Source organism: Tachyglossus aculeatus, chromosome 18, assembly GCF_015852505.1.
Source record: "Tachyglossus aculeatus isolate mTacAcu1 chromosome 18, mTacAcu1.pri, whole genome shotgun sequence".
Lineage (NCBI taxonomy): Eukaryota > Metazoa > Chordata > Mammalia > Monotremata > Tachyglossidae > Tachyglossus > Tachyglossus aculeatus.
The window spans coordinates 2059735-2077170 of record NC_052083.1 but is presented as its reverse complement, the minus strand read 5'-3'; the positions used below and the strand labels follow the sequence as shown (position 1 = coordinate 2077170).

The window sequence follows — 17436 nt, the reverse complement described above, 5'->3', positions numbered from 1 at the left end:
TTCAGCTGGGGAGGGAGATGTGGGTCTCCAAATCTCTGAAGGACCTTGAGGTACTAGGGAGGACAGAACAAGAGGAAATTGGCTAAGCTGCAGCAAGAGGGATTTAGGGTAGACTAAAGAACTTTGCAAAAGGCGGGTGGTTGGAGTGAATCTCCAGCCAAAGAACCACTGTACACAGGAGAAATTCTCATCTTTCTGGGATCACCTGCCACTGTATGGGTCACAATCGAGCCATCAACCAATAGAATGTATTGAGCACCTACTACATGCAGAGGAGCACTGTAATAAATTCTTGGAAGAGCACACTAGAGTCTGAAGATATGTGGAGAAGCCTCAACTTCAGCATCTAGAAACTGGTTACTATTGGCTCAGTTCCAGCCTGGGCATGGTCTTATCCATGACCACCCCTCCACCCCACCTGGCCACTGCCCATGTCTCTGTTTGGCAGTCCCATCTTAGCTCCCCTGTCCAGTCTGTCTGTTACTTGCATTTCCCTCTTTTATCTCTTGGCCCCCTCCCACGACCACTCCCCAGCTGGTGCAGCCCAGGGAAGGAGAATGGAAAGATAAAGGTCAGCGAGACATCCCTCCTCCATAACTTCCTTGGGCTCATGGGCATCTTTTAATTAAGAAGAAAAAATCTCTCTGGACTGAGAAGGCCAGGCGAGGGGAGGGGTGAGGGGTTGCTAGGAAACAGGGGGTGGGGGGTGGGTAATGAATGTAGTGGGGACCGCCACCCCCATTCTCCCTTTCCTCATCATCTCCATCCCAGGTAGTGTCACCAATGGGGGCCAGGGAAAGGGAAGGGATTGGGAGAGGAGGGAAACTGAGCCACCCAGAGATGGGCCAGAGGGGAGCAAGGGGGAGGCAGATGGGTGGAGTGAGGTCGGGTGGCAGAATGATCGGGGTACAGAGGAAGCTTGAAGGAGGCGGGGAGGCAGGGTGCTGCCTCCGGAGATACCGATAATGAACAGTTGGCAAAGTCTGCTGGATTCCAGATTAAGTGGGCTGAGTCTCTGGGAGCAGGCCGTCCCTCCTCCCCGGCCCCCAACCTGGTGCCCCCACTTCCTCTGGCAGGCAGGCTCAGCTGAGGGGGCTGAGCCCTTTTGGGGCAGGGGCTGAACGGTCCCGGTGGTCAGGGCCTGGGACAGAATAGCCTTCATAGAAAAGAGGGGAGGACAGGGCTCAGCTCTGACTGCAAATGGCTTCAAGAAACAGGAGAGAAGTGGGTTGGGTGTCGGGAGGGGCGGGTGGATTGGAGTGTGCTGGAAGCTCTCTTCCCCAAACCTGCCCCCTTCTTCTTCACCCCCTGACCCCTTCCAGATGTCTTCTGAGCCGGCACCAGATCCGTTCCGCCCTCTCCCCCTCTGGGCTCCCCTCCTCACCTCCACATCGCTCTCCACTCCCCAAATCCCCTCATTTCCTTCCTTTCCGCCCCCAACCCCCAGCAGCCTGGGCCCGGGGAAGCTGCAGAGTGGCAGACGGGCAATGGGTATTTCTAGGTGGGTGGGAGAACAAGGAGGAGGCAAAGAGGGAAGGTTCCAGGGGGGAAGCAAGGAGGGGAGGGGGGTCGGGAGCTGTGGGCACCACGGCAGTCCCACAGCCAACAACTGTGGGCATCGAGGACCCGGCAGAGATCCGGGGGTCCCAGGCACCCGGTCTGTCTGCCCGGCACTGGGCCGCAGCCTCCAACTCTTGGGCCTGGGGCGAGGCGGGAGAAGGGGGAAGGAGGGATAAGGGAGGAGAGCTGAGAAGGAGGAAGGGAGGGGGAGCAGGAGCAGGAGCAGGGGGAAGGAGAATAGAGACGGTCAAGGATCTTCTGGAGGGCTGCCACCCGTCCATCATCCTCTGTGCCCCCCCAGACCCATCCAGACACCCCCCTCCCCCAAAACGGGCCGGCTATCGCCAGGCAGGCCCTCAAGCCAGGCCCAGGTCCTTGGGGAGGCACTCCAGCTCCGGGGGGGGGGGGTCGGCTCCCGGGAGAAAAGCCCCCCTTCCGCCAGGTCGGGAGGGATGCGACCCCCCGGCGGGGGGAGATGGGTATCCTGGAGCATTATACCTCTCTCCAGTCCTGCCCCTTACCCTCCCCAAGAACCAACTTCTCCAGGGCTGAAACCAGACTCAGCCTCCTCTTCCTCCTCTCTCCCTCCGACTCAGGGGCTCCTGGAGGATGGCGGGGGGGGCGGGGGGGGGGGGGCGGAGAGAGAAAGAGACAGAAAGAGAGAGAGAAAGAGCGAAAGAGAGAGAGAGAGAGAGAGAGAGGGAGGATGCGCGCGCGAGTGTTTGTGCGTGTGTATGTGTATTGTGAATGTGCGTGCGGATGTGCGTTCTCTCCCCCTCTATTTCTGTGTGTCGTACTCGCTCTGTCTCTGTGTCTCTCCGCCTCCGTCTCTCTCTCCATCTCTGTGTCTCTGTGTCCCCCCCCCCACCCCCCACCCCCCGTCTAATGTGTGATCTGGAAGACTTGGGGAAAAGAAGCCTGATGTAATCCTTAATGCAGCTTCTGGCTAGGAGCGCTGGATCCCTTTTCTGGGGAGCGAGATCTGGGAGCGACAGGAGGGAGCGCGAAGGCGAAACCCTCCTCCCCCTCCGCAGCCCCCCCTTCCCCCACCGCCCCCTCCGAGAGAGAGAGAGAGAGAGAGAGAGAGAGAGAGGGAGGGAGGGAGCCCGGATCAGGATCCTGCTGGAGGAGCCGCCACCGCCGCCGGAGCGGGAGGATTGTCCAGGGGAGGACGGCCCGTCCAGGGGAGGATCGTCCTGGGGAGGACCGTCTGAGAGAGCGGTGAAAGCCGGACTCCGCGGACCCGGGCCGAAGAGAGCGAGCATCTTCCCGCCGGGGATCTCCCCCTGGATCTACCCGCCGGCCGGCCGGCTTTCCCGGGATTGCTAGTGCCGTCCTTCCTCACCCTGTGTTTGGGAATCTCTTCTTGGAAGAAGGGGTGCACACATCCCCCACCCCAACCCGGAGACACACACACACACACACACACAGACACACACACACGTAGGGGTTGGCCTCCCCCCGCCCTCTGCGGGGGTGCTGGGCGCCCCCTCCCCCCGAATCTCTCCGCTGGGTCCGCCGGGGCGGAGGGGAGCGGGGGAGAGGGGAGGAGCGGGCGAGCAGAGCCCGGGCGGGCGGCTGGACGCCTGCACGGTGGGATCCCACTGGATTGGGGGATGGTTCCGGCGAGCCAACGCTAAACCTCCCGGCGGAGCGGGCGAGGCCGGCGGCAGGTAGGATATGCTGGGCTTCCTCGGGGAGCGGGCGGGGGGCGGCGGGGACGGGAGGAGGGGGACCAGGGGGCTCTCTCTGACTCTCAACTTAGCCGGCTGCCCCTCACCGAGCGTCTCCCTCGTTCTCTGCGAATGCCGAGGAGACGCCGAGCCCCCTCCCACCCCTTTTACAACGCGGTTTCTCTCCCCCGCTCTCCTGCGCCCTAGATCTTCCAGACTGCGAGCCCGTTGCTGGGTAGGGATTATCTCCATCTGTTGCCGGATTGTACTTTCCAAGCGCTTAGCCCAGTGCCCTGCACACAGTAAGCGCTCAATAAATACGATTGAATGAATGAATGAATAGATCCCCCCCCCACACACACACACACACCTCTCCTTCTACCCCAAGGCAAGGTTTCAGTCCCCCAGATTTCAGGTTGCAACTTCTGGCTGTTCTCTCTCCTTCCCGAGCCGAGCCGGGCTGGGAAGGAGGGGACGCCTGGCTCCCCAAGCCCCGGTGACAGGGAAGGGAAAGAGCTCCGGTCCTTCTATCCTGCGAGGGGGCGGAGAGGGGGCGCAGAGGGGGCGCCAGCCAGGAGGTGTTGCGGGAGGGAGGGAAAGGGTGGGGGGTAGTGGGTGGGGGGTGCTGTCGGGGGTCGCCGCAGGGAGTTGCTGAGGACCCCGGCCCGGCTGGGGGTTACGGAGACGGTGGCAGGAGAGGAGGGAACAGAGATGGAATCACAGCCCCCGGTCGCGCCCCCTCCTCTATCTACCTGCCCCCCTCTCCCTTCCCACCGAGCCCCGGTCGGGTGGGGATGAGAAGGGACCCCCACGCTAGGCCTCGCAAGTTTCTCCTCCTGACTTCGCCCTCCCCGGCAGGTGCTCCCTGTCACCTCCAGGCTGGGCCGAGCCAGCCCTGGTCACGCACTAGGGAGGAGGAGGAGGAGGAAGAGGAGGAGGAGCGAGAGAGCGTATAAGAAAAAAAAAAAAGGACCAGGAATTGTGGCATGGCCAACGGGGAAGGGAAATGGGGAGAGGTCCGGATCCCCCTCGGATTCCTGCTCTTCCCCCGGGGGCCTGGAGTAAAAACTTTATCCTCCCCTTTCCCCAGCTCCCCAGTAGCTCCCAGCCTTAGAGGAGAGGTGGAGGGTGGGGGTGAGAAAAGGGAGAGCTTGACCCTTGCAGTCCAGCCTAGAGGCCCAGCGAGAAGCGGTGCTGAACCTGTCTGCAGAGGCCGGGGTCCAGTGACTAGCGGGGGGGGGGAGAAGGGGGGAGGGGAGGTGTGTGGGAGGGAATGGCTTTAAACTCCCGCCCCCACCCCCTACCCAGAACCAGGCTTTAGGGCTAGTGCGCAAGCTGGGCGAGGGGGCAGTGGGGCCGGGCGGAGAGGATGGGGAAGGGAGAGAGGTCTGTGCCGGTGTCCATCCCTGCCCCCTTGCCCGCGGGGACCGCACCGGCTGGGAATATCGGCCCTGAATACCAGGACAAGGTCAAGAACGCTTGCGGGGCGGGCAGGCCTGGGCCTGGGCCGGGACCAGAGCTGGGACGGGCGGGAGCGATGCCCGCCCGGTTAGAGAGGATGCGGGAGAGACGCGCAGCATCCCTGCTGCCAGTCGGCGCCGGCGGCTCCACACCACCTGAACCGCGGGCGGATCATTTTGGAGGGGGTCGTCATCAGCAAGATGGGGGGGTGGGTGGGAGTGGGAGTGGGGTACATCTCCGAGCCCCTGGAACAAAACCCCCTCTGTACGGCTGATGCCCGCCTCCCCTCGCCCGGCTCCCGCTCTCTCTCGTTTCAGTGGAAAACCTGTTGACTCCTGATTTTTGCGGTGTTTCAACCGAGTCCCGCCGGGGAGAAGGCCTCTCCCGCACGGGGGGTGGAGGGGTGCTAGGTGGTTTGGGAGAGCCCCCCCTCCCTCTTCCTTCCCTGGGGGTGGGGGTGGGGGGTGGGGGGGAGAGATGTTCTCTCTGGCTCTCGGATGACGGCGGGGAAGCTGGCGGCGGCGAATGGTGCCAATTCCTCAGCCCGCCTTGTGTCCGTGGGAGCGTTCCTACTGCCCGCTGGGCCCACGCTCCCCTCGGGCCGCCTGTTGGGACGAAACCCTTCAGGGGAGGGGCGGGTCCTCCGGGGTCACCGCTCCGTCGCCCCTTCCCTGTCCCCTTGGGCGCCTCCGGCCCCCGTGCCCCCGATTTTCCCGGAGGCGGTCCCGCCTCCCGCTCGCCTGGGCCCAGAGAGGGACAGGGCCCCGCGCAAGGTCACCCAGCCAGCGGGTCCCGAGGGAAAGGGGAGTGGAGGGCCCGGCCGGAGCGGAACAGGCCGGGGACAGGCGACCGACCTCTGCAGGGGGCGGGCGGCGGAGAGCGGGGGATGCGGCCCTGCCCTGGCCCCGGCACCGGGGCACCAAATCCTTGGCACCTGCTTCTGCTTGGGCTGGTCCTCCCCCCGGGGGACAGTTCCCCGACTGTCCCCCGCCCCGCTCCCGCGTCTGGGCCCTCCGGCCCCCCAGCAGGGCTGTCCGGCCGTTTCGGTGCGGGGTTTTCCCTCTCCATCCCTCCCTCCCTCCATCCCTCCCTCCATCCCTCCATCCCTCCATCCCTCCATCCCTCCATGCATCCATGCATCCATGCATCCATGCATCCACCCATCCCCTTGGCCTCTCCCGAGCTGCAGTGCCCCGGCCCTCTCCGCACCAGACTGCAGAGAGATGGCGCCCGCCGCCCAATTTCGGCTCCAAGCCGCCCCCTCCCCAGCGCCCTCCTCTCGCCCCCCTCCCCAGCGCCCTCCTCCCGCTCCCCCTCCCCGGCCCGTCCTCCCGCTCCCCCGGACCTCCGCGCTTCCCAATTAACGCCTCCACCTCGGGTGGCCCCGAAAACCAGCCCCTCGCCCCTCCCTGCCTCAGTTTCCCCCGGCCTCGCCCCCTCCCCTAGCCAGGACCGGAAGGCCAGGTGTGTGTGTGTGTCTGTGTGTTTGTGCGCAAAGTTGGGGGTGGTGGTGGGGGGATGCGCGGGGCTGATAAATAATAATAATGATGACATTTTTTTCATTCATTCATTCAATCGTATTTATTGAGCGCTTACTGGGTGCAGAGCACCGTACCAAGCGCTTGGGAAGTACAAGTCGGCAACATATAGAGACGGTCCCTACCCAACAGCGGGAAGCGCATACTATGTGCGAAGCACTGTTCTAAGCGCTCGGGCGGCGGGGGATACATGGTGATCAGGTTGTCGTCCCACGTGGGGCTCACAGTCTTAATCCCCATTTTCCTGATGAGGGAACTGAGGCTCAGAGAAGTGAGGTGACCTGCCGAAAGTCACACAGATAGTGGCGGAGCCAGGATTAGAACCCACAACCTCTGACTCCCAAGCCCGGGCTCTTTCCACTATGCCATGCTGCTTACACGTGAACAGCATGAGAAGCAGCGTGGCTCAGCAGCAAGAGCGCGGGCTTGGGAGTCGGAGGTCGTGGGTTCTAATCCCGGCTCCGCCACATGTCTGCTGTGTGACCTTGGACAAGTCACTTCACTTCTCTGAGCCTCAGTTACCTCATCTGGAAAATGGGGATTAAGACTGTGAGCCCCCCGGGGGACAACCTGATCACCCTGTAACCCACCCAGCGCTTAGAACAGTGCTTTGCACATAGTAAGCGCTTAATAAATGCCATCATCATTATTGTTATCATTATTTTATTATTGTTTTTCCCTCCACCACCAGGGAGCTCAGGAGCCTCTCTGGGAAGGAAGGGCAGCTCGGAGCGGGAGACTGTAAACTCCTTGTGGGCAGCTGACCTGCCTATCAACTCTGTTATATAGTTGTATTGCACTCTCCCGAGCGCTTAGTACAGTGCTCTGCGCACAGTAAGCACTCAATAAATCCCATTAATTGACTGACGGCTTAGACCGGGCTGGGCAGGGCATGTCCCCATTGTGACCCAGGGCTGGCAAGGGGCTGGGGGATCCTAAGGAGGGGCGGGGTGGGGACCTGGAGTCCCCCCACTCCCTGCCTGTTGCTGAAAGTGTCACCCAGGATTGTGCCACCAAAATGTAAACTCCTCGCAGGCAGGGGTTATGCTATGTCCACTCGCTCTAGCGTCCTCACACAAGTGCTCAGTTCAGGGTCCTGCACCCAGTAAGTACTCCATAAGTACCACTGATTGATTGATTGATTGACTAATTGATAGATCAACTGACTTCCTGCCCCCCTTCCCAGTCCCTGTGTTTGGTTTCCCTGGGGAATCTGGCATCCAGAGCTGAAGACCCACAGTCCCTGGGCCACACAAAAAGGGAGACAGAGGAGAGAGGGCAGAAAAGCCTTAGGGCTGAGAGCAAGAACGAGGACTGCAAAGCATGGGAAGGAGAGAGGCCAGAGGTCCTTGTTCTTGGCTTCTCCTCAAGAGATTCCAGAATCCCCCCCCGCTGGATGGCTATCCTATCCAATCACCTGCTTCCCATCAGGGACATACCCAAACCATCTTCGGTCACCTGTTTCCATGTTTTGTTCTCTCTGAGAGCCAGAAAGTTCTTCCTTATGTCCAACTGAAATCCCTCCTGCTGCAGCTGGAGCTCTGGCCAGGGAAACCCTTCCTAGACTTGCAAACGGTGATTCAGTCTCCCCACCCTGCTGCCTCTTAGCCCTCTCTTCTTCAAACTGAACACCCCCACTTTTCTACTCCTTCCTTCATTTTTGTGACCGCTTTAGTTGAGCTGGGTGACACTCAGAGATGCTGTAGCCCTTTCTCCTGGCCCAGGGCACGCTTCTTGGGTAGACCTCACAGCAAGGCAGGAGGAAGGAGGAAGCCAGAGTTTTGAGCTTCTCCCTGGAAGGCTGGAGTTGGATTTGCTCAGCATCCCCACAGGATAGGGGCGGGGTGAGGAGGGGTGGCAGCGGCGTGGCAGAGGGCTAGCTCAGGGTCCTCCTGTTGCCTAAACCCCATGGGAGGAAGTTGAAGGGCATCTAAGTGCGAGCAGGGAATGTGTCCACTAATTCTGTGGTATTGTACTGTCCCAAGCATTCAGTACAGTGCTCTGCACATAGTAAATGCTCAGTAAATACCACTGATCGATTGATTAATTGATTAATGAATCTAAGTGAGCTGCTCTTTGCTTCATGGCAGAGGTCTGAGTTCCTGGCTCTGCTCTGAGGCAGCCTGCTCTCTCCGGAGGCCCTCTCCCAAAGGCTACCATTTTCCTGGGAAGAGACCAGGTGAAAGAAGGAACTGGTGGAAAGACAGTTGTTTGGTTATCCTTCAGCTCACAATAATCAATCAGTAATATTTACCAAGCACTTCCTGGGGACAGACACTATACTAGGCACCTTCCCCTCTAGATCTTAACCTCGCTGGGGTCAGAGAATGTGTCCATCAATTTTGCTGTCCTCTCTCTAGTGTTTACTATAGTGTTCTGCACACAGTAAGCACTCAATAAATACGATTGACTGTTTGATCGGGGGAGTACAATACAATAAAGTTAGCAAACACGATCCCTGCCCTTAAGGAGCATACAGTCTGAGGGGCGGTGGGGGGGAGTCCAACACTTATGTGAATTACCGTTGGGGAAGCAGCCAAGTATAGAGACGCGAAATTGAGGGCTACCCTGCCCAAGTGCTCAAGCGATGTGGAAGTGCCGAATGGGGGGTAGTGAGGAAATCGGGTGGGGAGATGGGAGGTTTTCTTATAGTATCTAAGTGCTTCCTATGTGCCAACCACTGTACTAAGCATTGGGAAAGATACAAAGCTTCTAGGTTAGACACAGTCCTTGTCCTGCATAGGGCTCACGTTATTAATCCCCATTTTACAGGTGAAGTAACTGAGGCACAGAGCAGTTAAGTGACCAACCAAGGTCACACAGCAGACAATTGATCAGGGAAGACCTCCTGGTTAAGAGGAGAGAGAAAGACGTCTCCTAGAGGGTTGTTCTACTCAGGGGGATGGGTGGCTGGCCGGGGGTTAACACCTCCATCCGAAGACTGGTTCGAAGGGAGAGAAAGGGTGGATTCCTGGACTCCCCAGGATTGCCTGGTGGCACGAGCTGGTCTCTGTGGGAGATCTGAAACCAGAGATGATGCTTATAACAGGAAATAATTCCGGGACTTCTTAGAAAGGCAGAGGGAGCCAGTCCCTGCTGCTCTTGGTTTGAACCGCTTCCTGTCCAGGAGCAGACTCAGTGAGTGAATCAGTCATCTTGCCTTTCCACAGTGCTTTGCACATAGTAAGCGCTTAATAAATGCCATAATTGTTATTATTATTTCCATCCCCAATCCACCCTGAGCTGCTGCTGCTGCCCAGCCAACATGATCTAGTGGATAGAGCACAGGCCAGGGAGCCAGAAGGACCTGGGTTCTAATGCCGACTCTGCCACTTGTCTGCTGTGTGACCTTGGGCAAGTCAATTCACTTCTCCGTGCCTCAGTTCCCTCACCTGTAAAATGGGGATTTAGACTGTCAGCCCCATGTGGCTGACATTATCTCTGCACAGAGTAGTCGCTCAGTAAATATGATTGGACAAATGAATGAATGAATATGGTACTTGGACTGGGTCTAACCTGATTAGCTTGAATCTACCCCAGGGCTTAGAATTGCCTCTGGTAATAACAATAATTTTGGTATTTGTTAAGTGCTTACTATGTGCCAAGCACTGTTCTAAGCGCTGGGGGAGATACCAGGTAATCAGGTTGTCCCACATGGGGCTCACAGTCTTAATCCCCTTTTTCCAGATGAGGTAACTGAGGCACAGAGAAGTTAAGTGACTTGCCCAAAGCCACCCAGCTGATAAGTGGTGGAGCTGGGATTGGAACCCATGACCTCTGACTTCCAAGCCTGTGCTCTTTCCACTGAGCCATGCTGCTTCTCTGGTACATATTAAGTGCTTAACAAATACCATTAAAAAAGACAGATGCTGAGGGGAGAGGCAGAGGAAGGAGTAGACACAGCCTGATGAGGGAATCAGGGTAGATGCAGATGCATGGATAGACCCTGCTCTGGACACGGGGGGAGTTGGCAAAGAGAAGAAGTCCTGGTCAATCAATCAATCAATCAATGGTATTTACTGAACACATTTTGGGTGCAGAGCACTGTACTGAACACTTGAGAAATACAATGGAGCTGATAGACATGTTCCCTGTCCTCAGCAAGCTTACAGTCTCCCTGTTACCAAGGAGAAGACAGTTTAATGAGCGAGTCAGCACAGACAGACTTCTATAGTGGTATTAAGCTCTGCTGGAGAAGCAGTGTGGCCTGCAGGAAAGACCACGGGCCTGGACTGTGAGCCCACTGTTGGGTAGGGACCGTCTCTATATGTTGCCAACTTGTACTTCCCAAGTGCTTAGTACAGTGCTCTGCACACAGTAAGCACTCAATAAATACGATTGATTGATTGATTGATTGATTGATTGGAAGGCAGAAGCCCTGGGTTCTATATTCTGGCTTCACTACTTGCCTGCTGTGGAACTTTGAGCAAGTCTCCTAACTTCTTGCTGCCTCAGTTTCCTCATCAGCAAAATGGGGAGGCAACACCTATTCTCCCACCTACTTAGACTGTGAGCTCCATGTGAGACAGGAACTGGGTCTGGCCTGATTATCCTGCATCTATCCCATTGCTTAGTATACTGCTTAGCACTTAGTAAGCCCTCAATACCATAGGATCACAGCTCTGTGGAAATATATATAAATATAAACGGTGGAGGGGCGGGTGGGGGGGCTACCTCTTGGGGTCCCCCGTGACCTCCAATACCCAGATAGTATGAAGGTGGAGTACTGAGAAGGGATTGTGCCAGGGCTGTGGAACTATTTGTCCTTTAAGGACAGATGAGGCTGACTCATGAAGATGAAGCCCCCCCCCCTCCTCTCATCCCCCACCATAACTCCTCGGTGCTGGCCTTTTCCAGGGGAACTGGCCTGCATTTCTCCTGCCTGTTATATCAGGACTGCTGGACTCCCTAGCACTCTTTCATCACATCCACTGTCCTCTCTTCCAGTCCCCTCAATAATAGTGGTGGTCAGATATTTGTCAAGTGCTTACTATGTGTCAAGCACTGTGCTAAGCACTGCAGTAGATAAAGATAATCAGGCCAGACACAGTCCCTGTCCCACTTGGGGTTCATAATCTATGTAGGAGGGAGAACAGATGGCTCAGTAGAGAGAGCACAGGCTTTGGAGTCAGAGGTCATGGGTTCGAATCCCAACTCCACCACATGTCTGCTGTGTGACCTTGGGCAAGTCACTTAACTTCTCTGAGCCTGTTACCTCATCTGTAAAATGGGGATTTAGACTGTGAGCCCCACATGGGACAACCTGATCACCTTGTATCCCCGCCAGCACTTAGAACAGTGCTCTGCACATAGTAAGCGCTTAACAAATGCCATCATCATTATTATTATTAATAACAGATATTGAATCCTCATTCTTGCAGTTGAAGAAACTGAGGCAAAGAAGTGAAGTGACTTGTCCAAGGTCTCACAGCAGCCAACTGCCCAAGTTAGAATTAGAACCCAGGGCTTTTGACTCCCAAGCCTGTGCTCTTTCCCCTAGGCCCCACTGCCTCTCCTGCAGTGCTTTCATACCCCTATAGCTTCTCCAGCCCATCCAAGTGTCCATCCGTCTGGGGTTTACCCAATCCCTTATCAATCCGGCTCTGTTTCCTTCCCATCCACCTCATCGTGGTCTTTGCAAGATCTGTCCTGAGCCAACTGAATCACTCTCTGTCTGCCTAATTACTGATCTGTTCATCTGATTAATCTATGCTTCCTTCCCCCTCTTTCTGTTTTCTCTCTCACTGTTCACCCCCGTTTCCTATCTTTCTGTTCTCTCCCCCCTTCTCTTCCTCTCCAGTCCTCCCTCTCTCCCCCTTCCTTTCACGCTCTCTCTCTCTCTCTGTATGAGATAATCACCCCCACGGAGCAAGTCCAAGGCACATGAGAGAGGAGATTTTTTTTTTTACCAAGGTTCCCTTCCTACTTCTACCACTCAGGGCTATAACCAGCGGCCCATAGGTCATCAGATGAGAGACACATTTTCATCCAAGGCGAAGGCCACCTTGGCATCGGGAGTCATGGCTCATGATGGCACAGGATGGATTTATGAGGCTCTTGGACTTGATCAAAAAGGAATCATGCTGTGATGTGAGGCCTTGGAGCTTGGGACCGAGATTGATTTTACTTCCGATCTGCTGAGTCAGGGAGATGCCACAGAGCCATCTCATCTGCTTGAGATAAGTTAGCTGCAGTCCGGTCCGGAGACAGGGGTTCGGTTGTTATGACCCTTCTGGATCAAGAAGTCAGTCAATCATATTTATTGAGCACTTAATCTGTGCAGAGCACTGTACTAAGCCCTTGGGAGAGGACAGTATAACAATATATATGACACATTCCCTTCCCACAGCAAGCTTATAGCCTAGAGGGGAAGACAGGCATTAATGTAAAAAAAAATAAGTTACAGATATTTACCTACATTCATTCACTCAATCATATTTATTGAACGCTTACTGCGTGCAGAACACTGTACTAAGCGCTTGTGAAGTACAAGTCGGCAACATATAGAGATGGTCCCTACCCAACAACGGGCTCACAGTCTAGACCCTAAATGCTGTGAGGGAGGATGAAGTTCATTGTCCTCTTTTCACAGACACAAACAGACATGCGTGGGGCAGGGAGAGGTGATAAAATGAGAAAGAAATGAAGGGTGATGTCTCTATCAGTACCAATAGTATTGACTCTGTGTCTTCTAAGCACAGGGCACTGAAAACTGTAGGACAATGTACTATTTTTAACCTGCAGAAGTAAAGGCGTGATCCCTGCCCTTGACGGGAGACTGTAAACATACAGCCATGAATATGTAGTAGTTCAAAGAGTGAGCAAATCAATAAGAATAATAATAGATTACAGTGAGGTGCTGTGGTGGTGAGGGGAAAATTCATTCATTCACTTGTATTTATTGAGCGCTTACTGTGTGCAGAGCACTGTACTAAGCTCTTGGGAAGTACAAGTCGGCTACATATAGAGGCGGTCCCTACCCAACAACGGGCTCACAGTCTAGAAGGGGGAGACATACAGCAAAACAAAACCTATAGACAGGTGGGAAGGGGGACGTGGGAAGGGAACGGGTCTGTCAAGTCCGTTGTCGTTTACTCTCTCAAGCACTTAGTACAGTGCTGTGCACACAGTAACACTCAGATACTACTGTTTGATTGATAGATTGATTGGACTGAGGAGGGAAGTGGATTGGGAGGCTAGGGAAGATGGCAAAGGCTGATTATTAAGTGGACTGGAAAAGAAGGAAGGAGGGCGGGAGAGAGGGAGAGAGGGGAGAGTGGAGGCTGATATTCATGGCTGCCCAGTCAGTACAATAAAAATCATTCCAAGACCAGGTCAGTCTGGGCTCTTGGGAAGTACAAGTCGGCAACATATAGAGACGGTCCCTACCCAACAATGGGCTCACAGTCTAGAAGGGGGAGACAGACAGCAAAACAAAGCATATAGACAGGTGGGAAGGGGTACGTGGGAAAGGAACGGGTCTGTCAAGTCCGTTGTCGTTTACTCTCCCAAGCACTTAGTACAGTGCTGTGCACACAGTAACACTCAATAGATACTACTGTTTGATTGATAGATTGATTGGACTGAGGAGGGAAGTGGATCGGGAGGCTAGGGAAGATGGCAAAGGCTGATTATTAAGTGGACTGGAAAAGAAGGAAGGAGGGCGGGAGAGAGGGAGAGAGGGGAGAGTGGAGGCTGATATTCATGGCTGCCCAGTCAGTACAATAAAAATCATTCCAAGACCAGGTCAGTCTGGGCTCTTGGGAAGTACAAGTCGGCAACATATAGAGACGGTCCCTACCCAACAATGGGCTCACAGTCTAGAAGGGGGAGACAGACAGCAAAACAAAGCATATAGACAGGTGGGAAGGGGTACGTGGGAAAGGAACGGGTCTGTCAAGTCCGTTGTCGTTTACTCTCCCAAGCACTTAGTACAGTGCTGTGCACACAGTAACACTCAATAGATACTACTGTTTGATTGATAGATTGATTGGACTGAGGAGGGAAGTGGATCGGGAGGCTAGGGAAGATGGCAAAGGCTGATTATTAAGTGGACTGGAAAAGAAGGAAGGAGGGCGGGAGAGAGGGAGAGAGGGGAGAGTGGAGGCTGATATTCATGGCTGCCCAGTCAGTACAATAAAAATCATTCCAAGACCAGGTCAGTCTGGGCTTCCTGGGCAATAGGGATTTTCAATTTTTTTACTGAACTGCCATTGGGGAAGAAAGAGACATTTAAAACAGTGGAAAGTCAGGGTGGTCACTGGACACTGCTCACTTCCTCACTCCTTGCTTGGACGGGGACAAGACGAGCCATGCAGTAGGTTTCTCTGTTTTCTGAAAGTGCCAACACATGTACGGTGTTGAAGAGATCATTTATTATCCGTATTGACAGGCAGCGTAGCCCTAGTGAAAAGAACACAGTGCTGAAAATGGGGGGACCCAGTTTCTAAGGTCGGATCTTCCACTGGCTTGCAGTATGATCTTGTGCAAGCCTCTTACCCTTTCTGTGCCTCAGTTCCCATAACTGTAAAATGATTATAAGATGACTATTCTTCCTGCCTTTTAGACTGGCAGTGCAATGTGCTGTGTCTGACTTAATTTCCTTGTATCCTCCCCAGCACTTAGTTCAGTGCTGGGCACCTCGTGTGGGCTTAATAAATATGATCATAGTGATGATGATGATGATGATGATGATGATGACGATGAGAGGAGGGCAGGCAAGCCCTGCTGTTGTAAAAGTCCGCTAAATATGGAAAGTAAATTGTACTAACAGATAAGCTCAGAGAAACTCTGCTTCTTTAAATTTGGAATGCTATTTCTTTAATTCCTAAGCATTTAAACAACTTAATTTGCGAGAGAAAAGACCAATGGTTCCTTAGCTGAATTGTTGATTTTATTTTCCCAAAGGTAGGGTTGCTAGCTTAACTACTCTCAGTGCATCCACTTTCTCAGTGGAGACTGCTTATATCTTTGTCAAAAACCGTAGGATAATGTAGTATATTTAAATAACTTACTTTATCGTTCCTGGTTAATGCAGCCTCTGTGCCCAGTCTCTAGGAGCTGAGAATGGAACTGTCTTGCATCTATCCATTTAGCCACTCTCTTCTGTCCAGGGGATTTTGCTCCATTCTGTGGATTATCCAGTTCTCTTTGATCCTCTATACCTCCTCCTTCTCCTCTATTCCCTTCTCCTCCTCCTTCATTTCTCCTCCTCCTCCATTCCTCTTCCTCCTCCTCATTTCCTACTCTTAAAACCCTACCCCAGGGAGAGGGCAGAGTCAGAAAAAGAATGTAAGTGGTTTTCCAACCTTCTTGGTCATACCAACACACGAATTTCCTCCACATTTCTCATGTCACCTGGTGCTCTAGGACAGCAGGCACTTAGCAGATGCTTTTGTGATGATATTGGCGGTGGTGACAATTTTGAGCATGATGACCACGATTATGATCATCTGTGTATTGGATATTGATTTATTTATCTCCTCGTCCCTATTATTCCTAGTGATTCTCTCACTCTCAACTCTGAGTTTGTCATCAGTTCATATTCTCCATCTCCACTGTTAGATTGTAAGAACTTTGAGGACAGGCATGGATTTCATCTCTTCAACGCCTTCAACTTGATGGGGTCAATCCAAGTGGACTTCAGAGAGGTGGTGGGGGTTTTGCCAGGTTAGAAAAAGGGAAAGGTTTGGTGAAGAGATAGTGAGAGGGGAACCAGCCTGTCAGTGGGTGCAGTAAGTGAGGTGGGCAGCAGGAAGTTTGTCGAGTTGGAGTGTAAGACCTAGGACCTGGCTTTACTGATCGGGGCATGGGGACAATCAGCCCCTAACATCCAGATCCTCAAGAGAAGATGCCCGGGGCCTGAGGAGGAAGAGTCGCAGAAGGCGAAATGATGGCGATTATTAAATGTCTTGTACAGATCAGCACGGACTGTCACTGAATGATAAAAAATCATATTTGCTCAACAAATAATAAAAAATAAATAGTACAGGAATAAAGCCTGAGGCATGAGGAGTCTTTGCAATTCATAGCCTCAGCAGAGTAACTACAGATGCCATTTCTCTTTCTATAAATACCGCATCCCTTCTTGGTGCATCAGGCTGAGAGATTTACCTCAGTGATCTCCAACAACAAGAAGTGTCTCTGTGGCTGCCATTGTGCCTCAGTAGGAAATGACCTCATGGTCACCATCGTATCTCATCTCTATTTTGCGTCTTGCTCAGAGAAACAGGCAGGGTGGATAGGGCACTCTTGCCTTCACCAAATTGCCACAGAAGTGAGAGGGGGAATCAGCTTATTGAATGTCCAGATTGGAAACTAAGGCACAGGGGAGAAGAGACCTCTTGAGGCCTTGGAAAACTTGCTGCTCCTTCAAGCTGTGAGGATTCACTTCCTTGGAAGTTACAGGGCAATGACATCACCCAGCTGTTCCCCTGCCAGGCAGTCAGATAGGAAGTCATCACCAGCCTGTCCCAGAGGCTAGGTACTCACAACCTCATCTGATGCTTAAGTCCTTCTCTTTATACTCAATTATTCCCTACCTGGAATTTAGTCTAGTGTCTGTCTCCCCAGACAGATTGTAAGTTCCCCAAGGGCAGGGATCATGTCAAACTACTGCAGTCTCCCAAGTAAATAATCATAATGATGGTATTTGCTAAGTGCTTACTATATACCAGGCCCAAGTGCTTAGTGCAGTCCTCTGCACACAGTAGACTCTCAATGAATACAAGAAACAGATGAACTAGAACTCCCAGCTGGGTGATGGAGAAGAAAAATGGAGGGAGGCAAGAGATAGTCCCTGTTCTTGAAGGTCCAACTGTCTGATGGGAAAGACAGGACACTAGGACACATACATACACTTACTTTGTACTGGATGATACCAGGAGGGATAAGGAAAGAGAAGAAGGCACAGTCCTGGCCCTCAAGGGAATAGCAGTTCATCTACTATGCATCCTTACCCCTCACCCTGCTGCTGGGAGGTTTCCCAATCCTTCTCATCCAGGCCTGGATTGGCCTCAGATACAACCAGGTCAGCCCCATCCCCCACCCCCCTCTCTGAAATACCCTTGTAAAGTGATCAACGACCTTACCTGTTTGGCCTCCCACTGAGGACAAGTCTCTAAATTCAGAGTTCCTTTTAAGATGGGTGATTGCAGTGGGGCTCACTGTGGTGAGAGGATTAATGGCTGTTTTCCAGTTGTTTC

The 17436-nt window shown here is 53.8% G+C and overlaps 1 protein-coding gene across 12 annotated transcripts in view; it reads left to right on the top strand.

The window, feature by feature from the left end:
- The first annotated feature begins 2678 nt into the window (after window positions 1–2678).
- Window positions 2679–17436, top strand: part of ADGRB1 (adhesion G protein-coupled receptor B1) — a 132522-nt gene continuing 117764 nt past the window's right edge. For 7 of the 12 annotated variants that reach the window (XM_038759999.1, XM_038759998.1, XM_038760003.1 and 4 more), the window contains exon 1: window positions 2679–3233. The gene's annotated coding sequence lies outside the window, so the exon portion shown is untranslated. The remainder of the gene's footprint in view (window positions 3234–17436) is intronic. The other 5 variants (XM_038760009.1, XM_038760008.1, XM_038760007.1 and 2 more) reach the window with 1 other exon arrangement.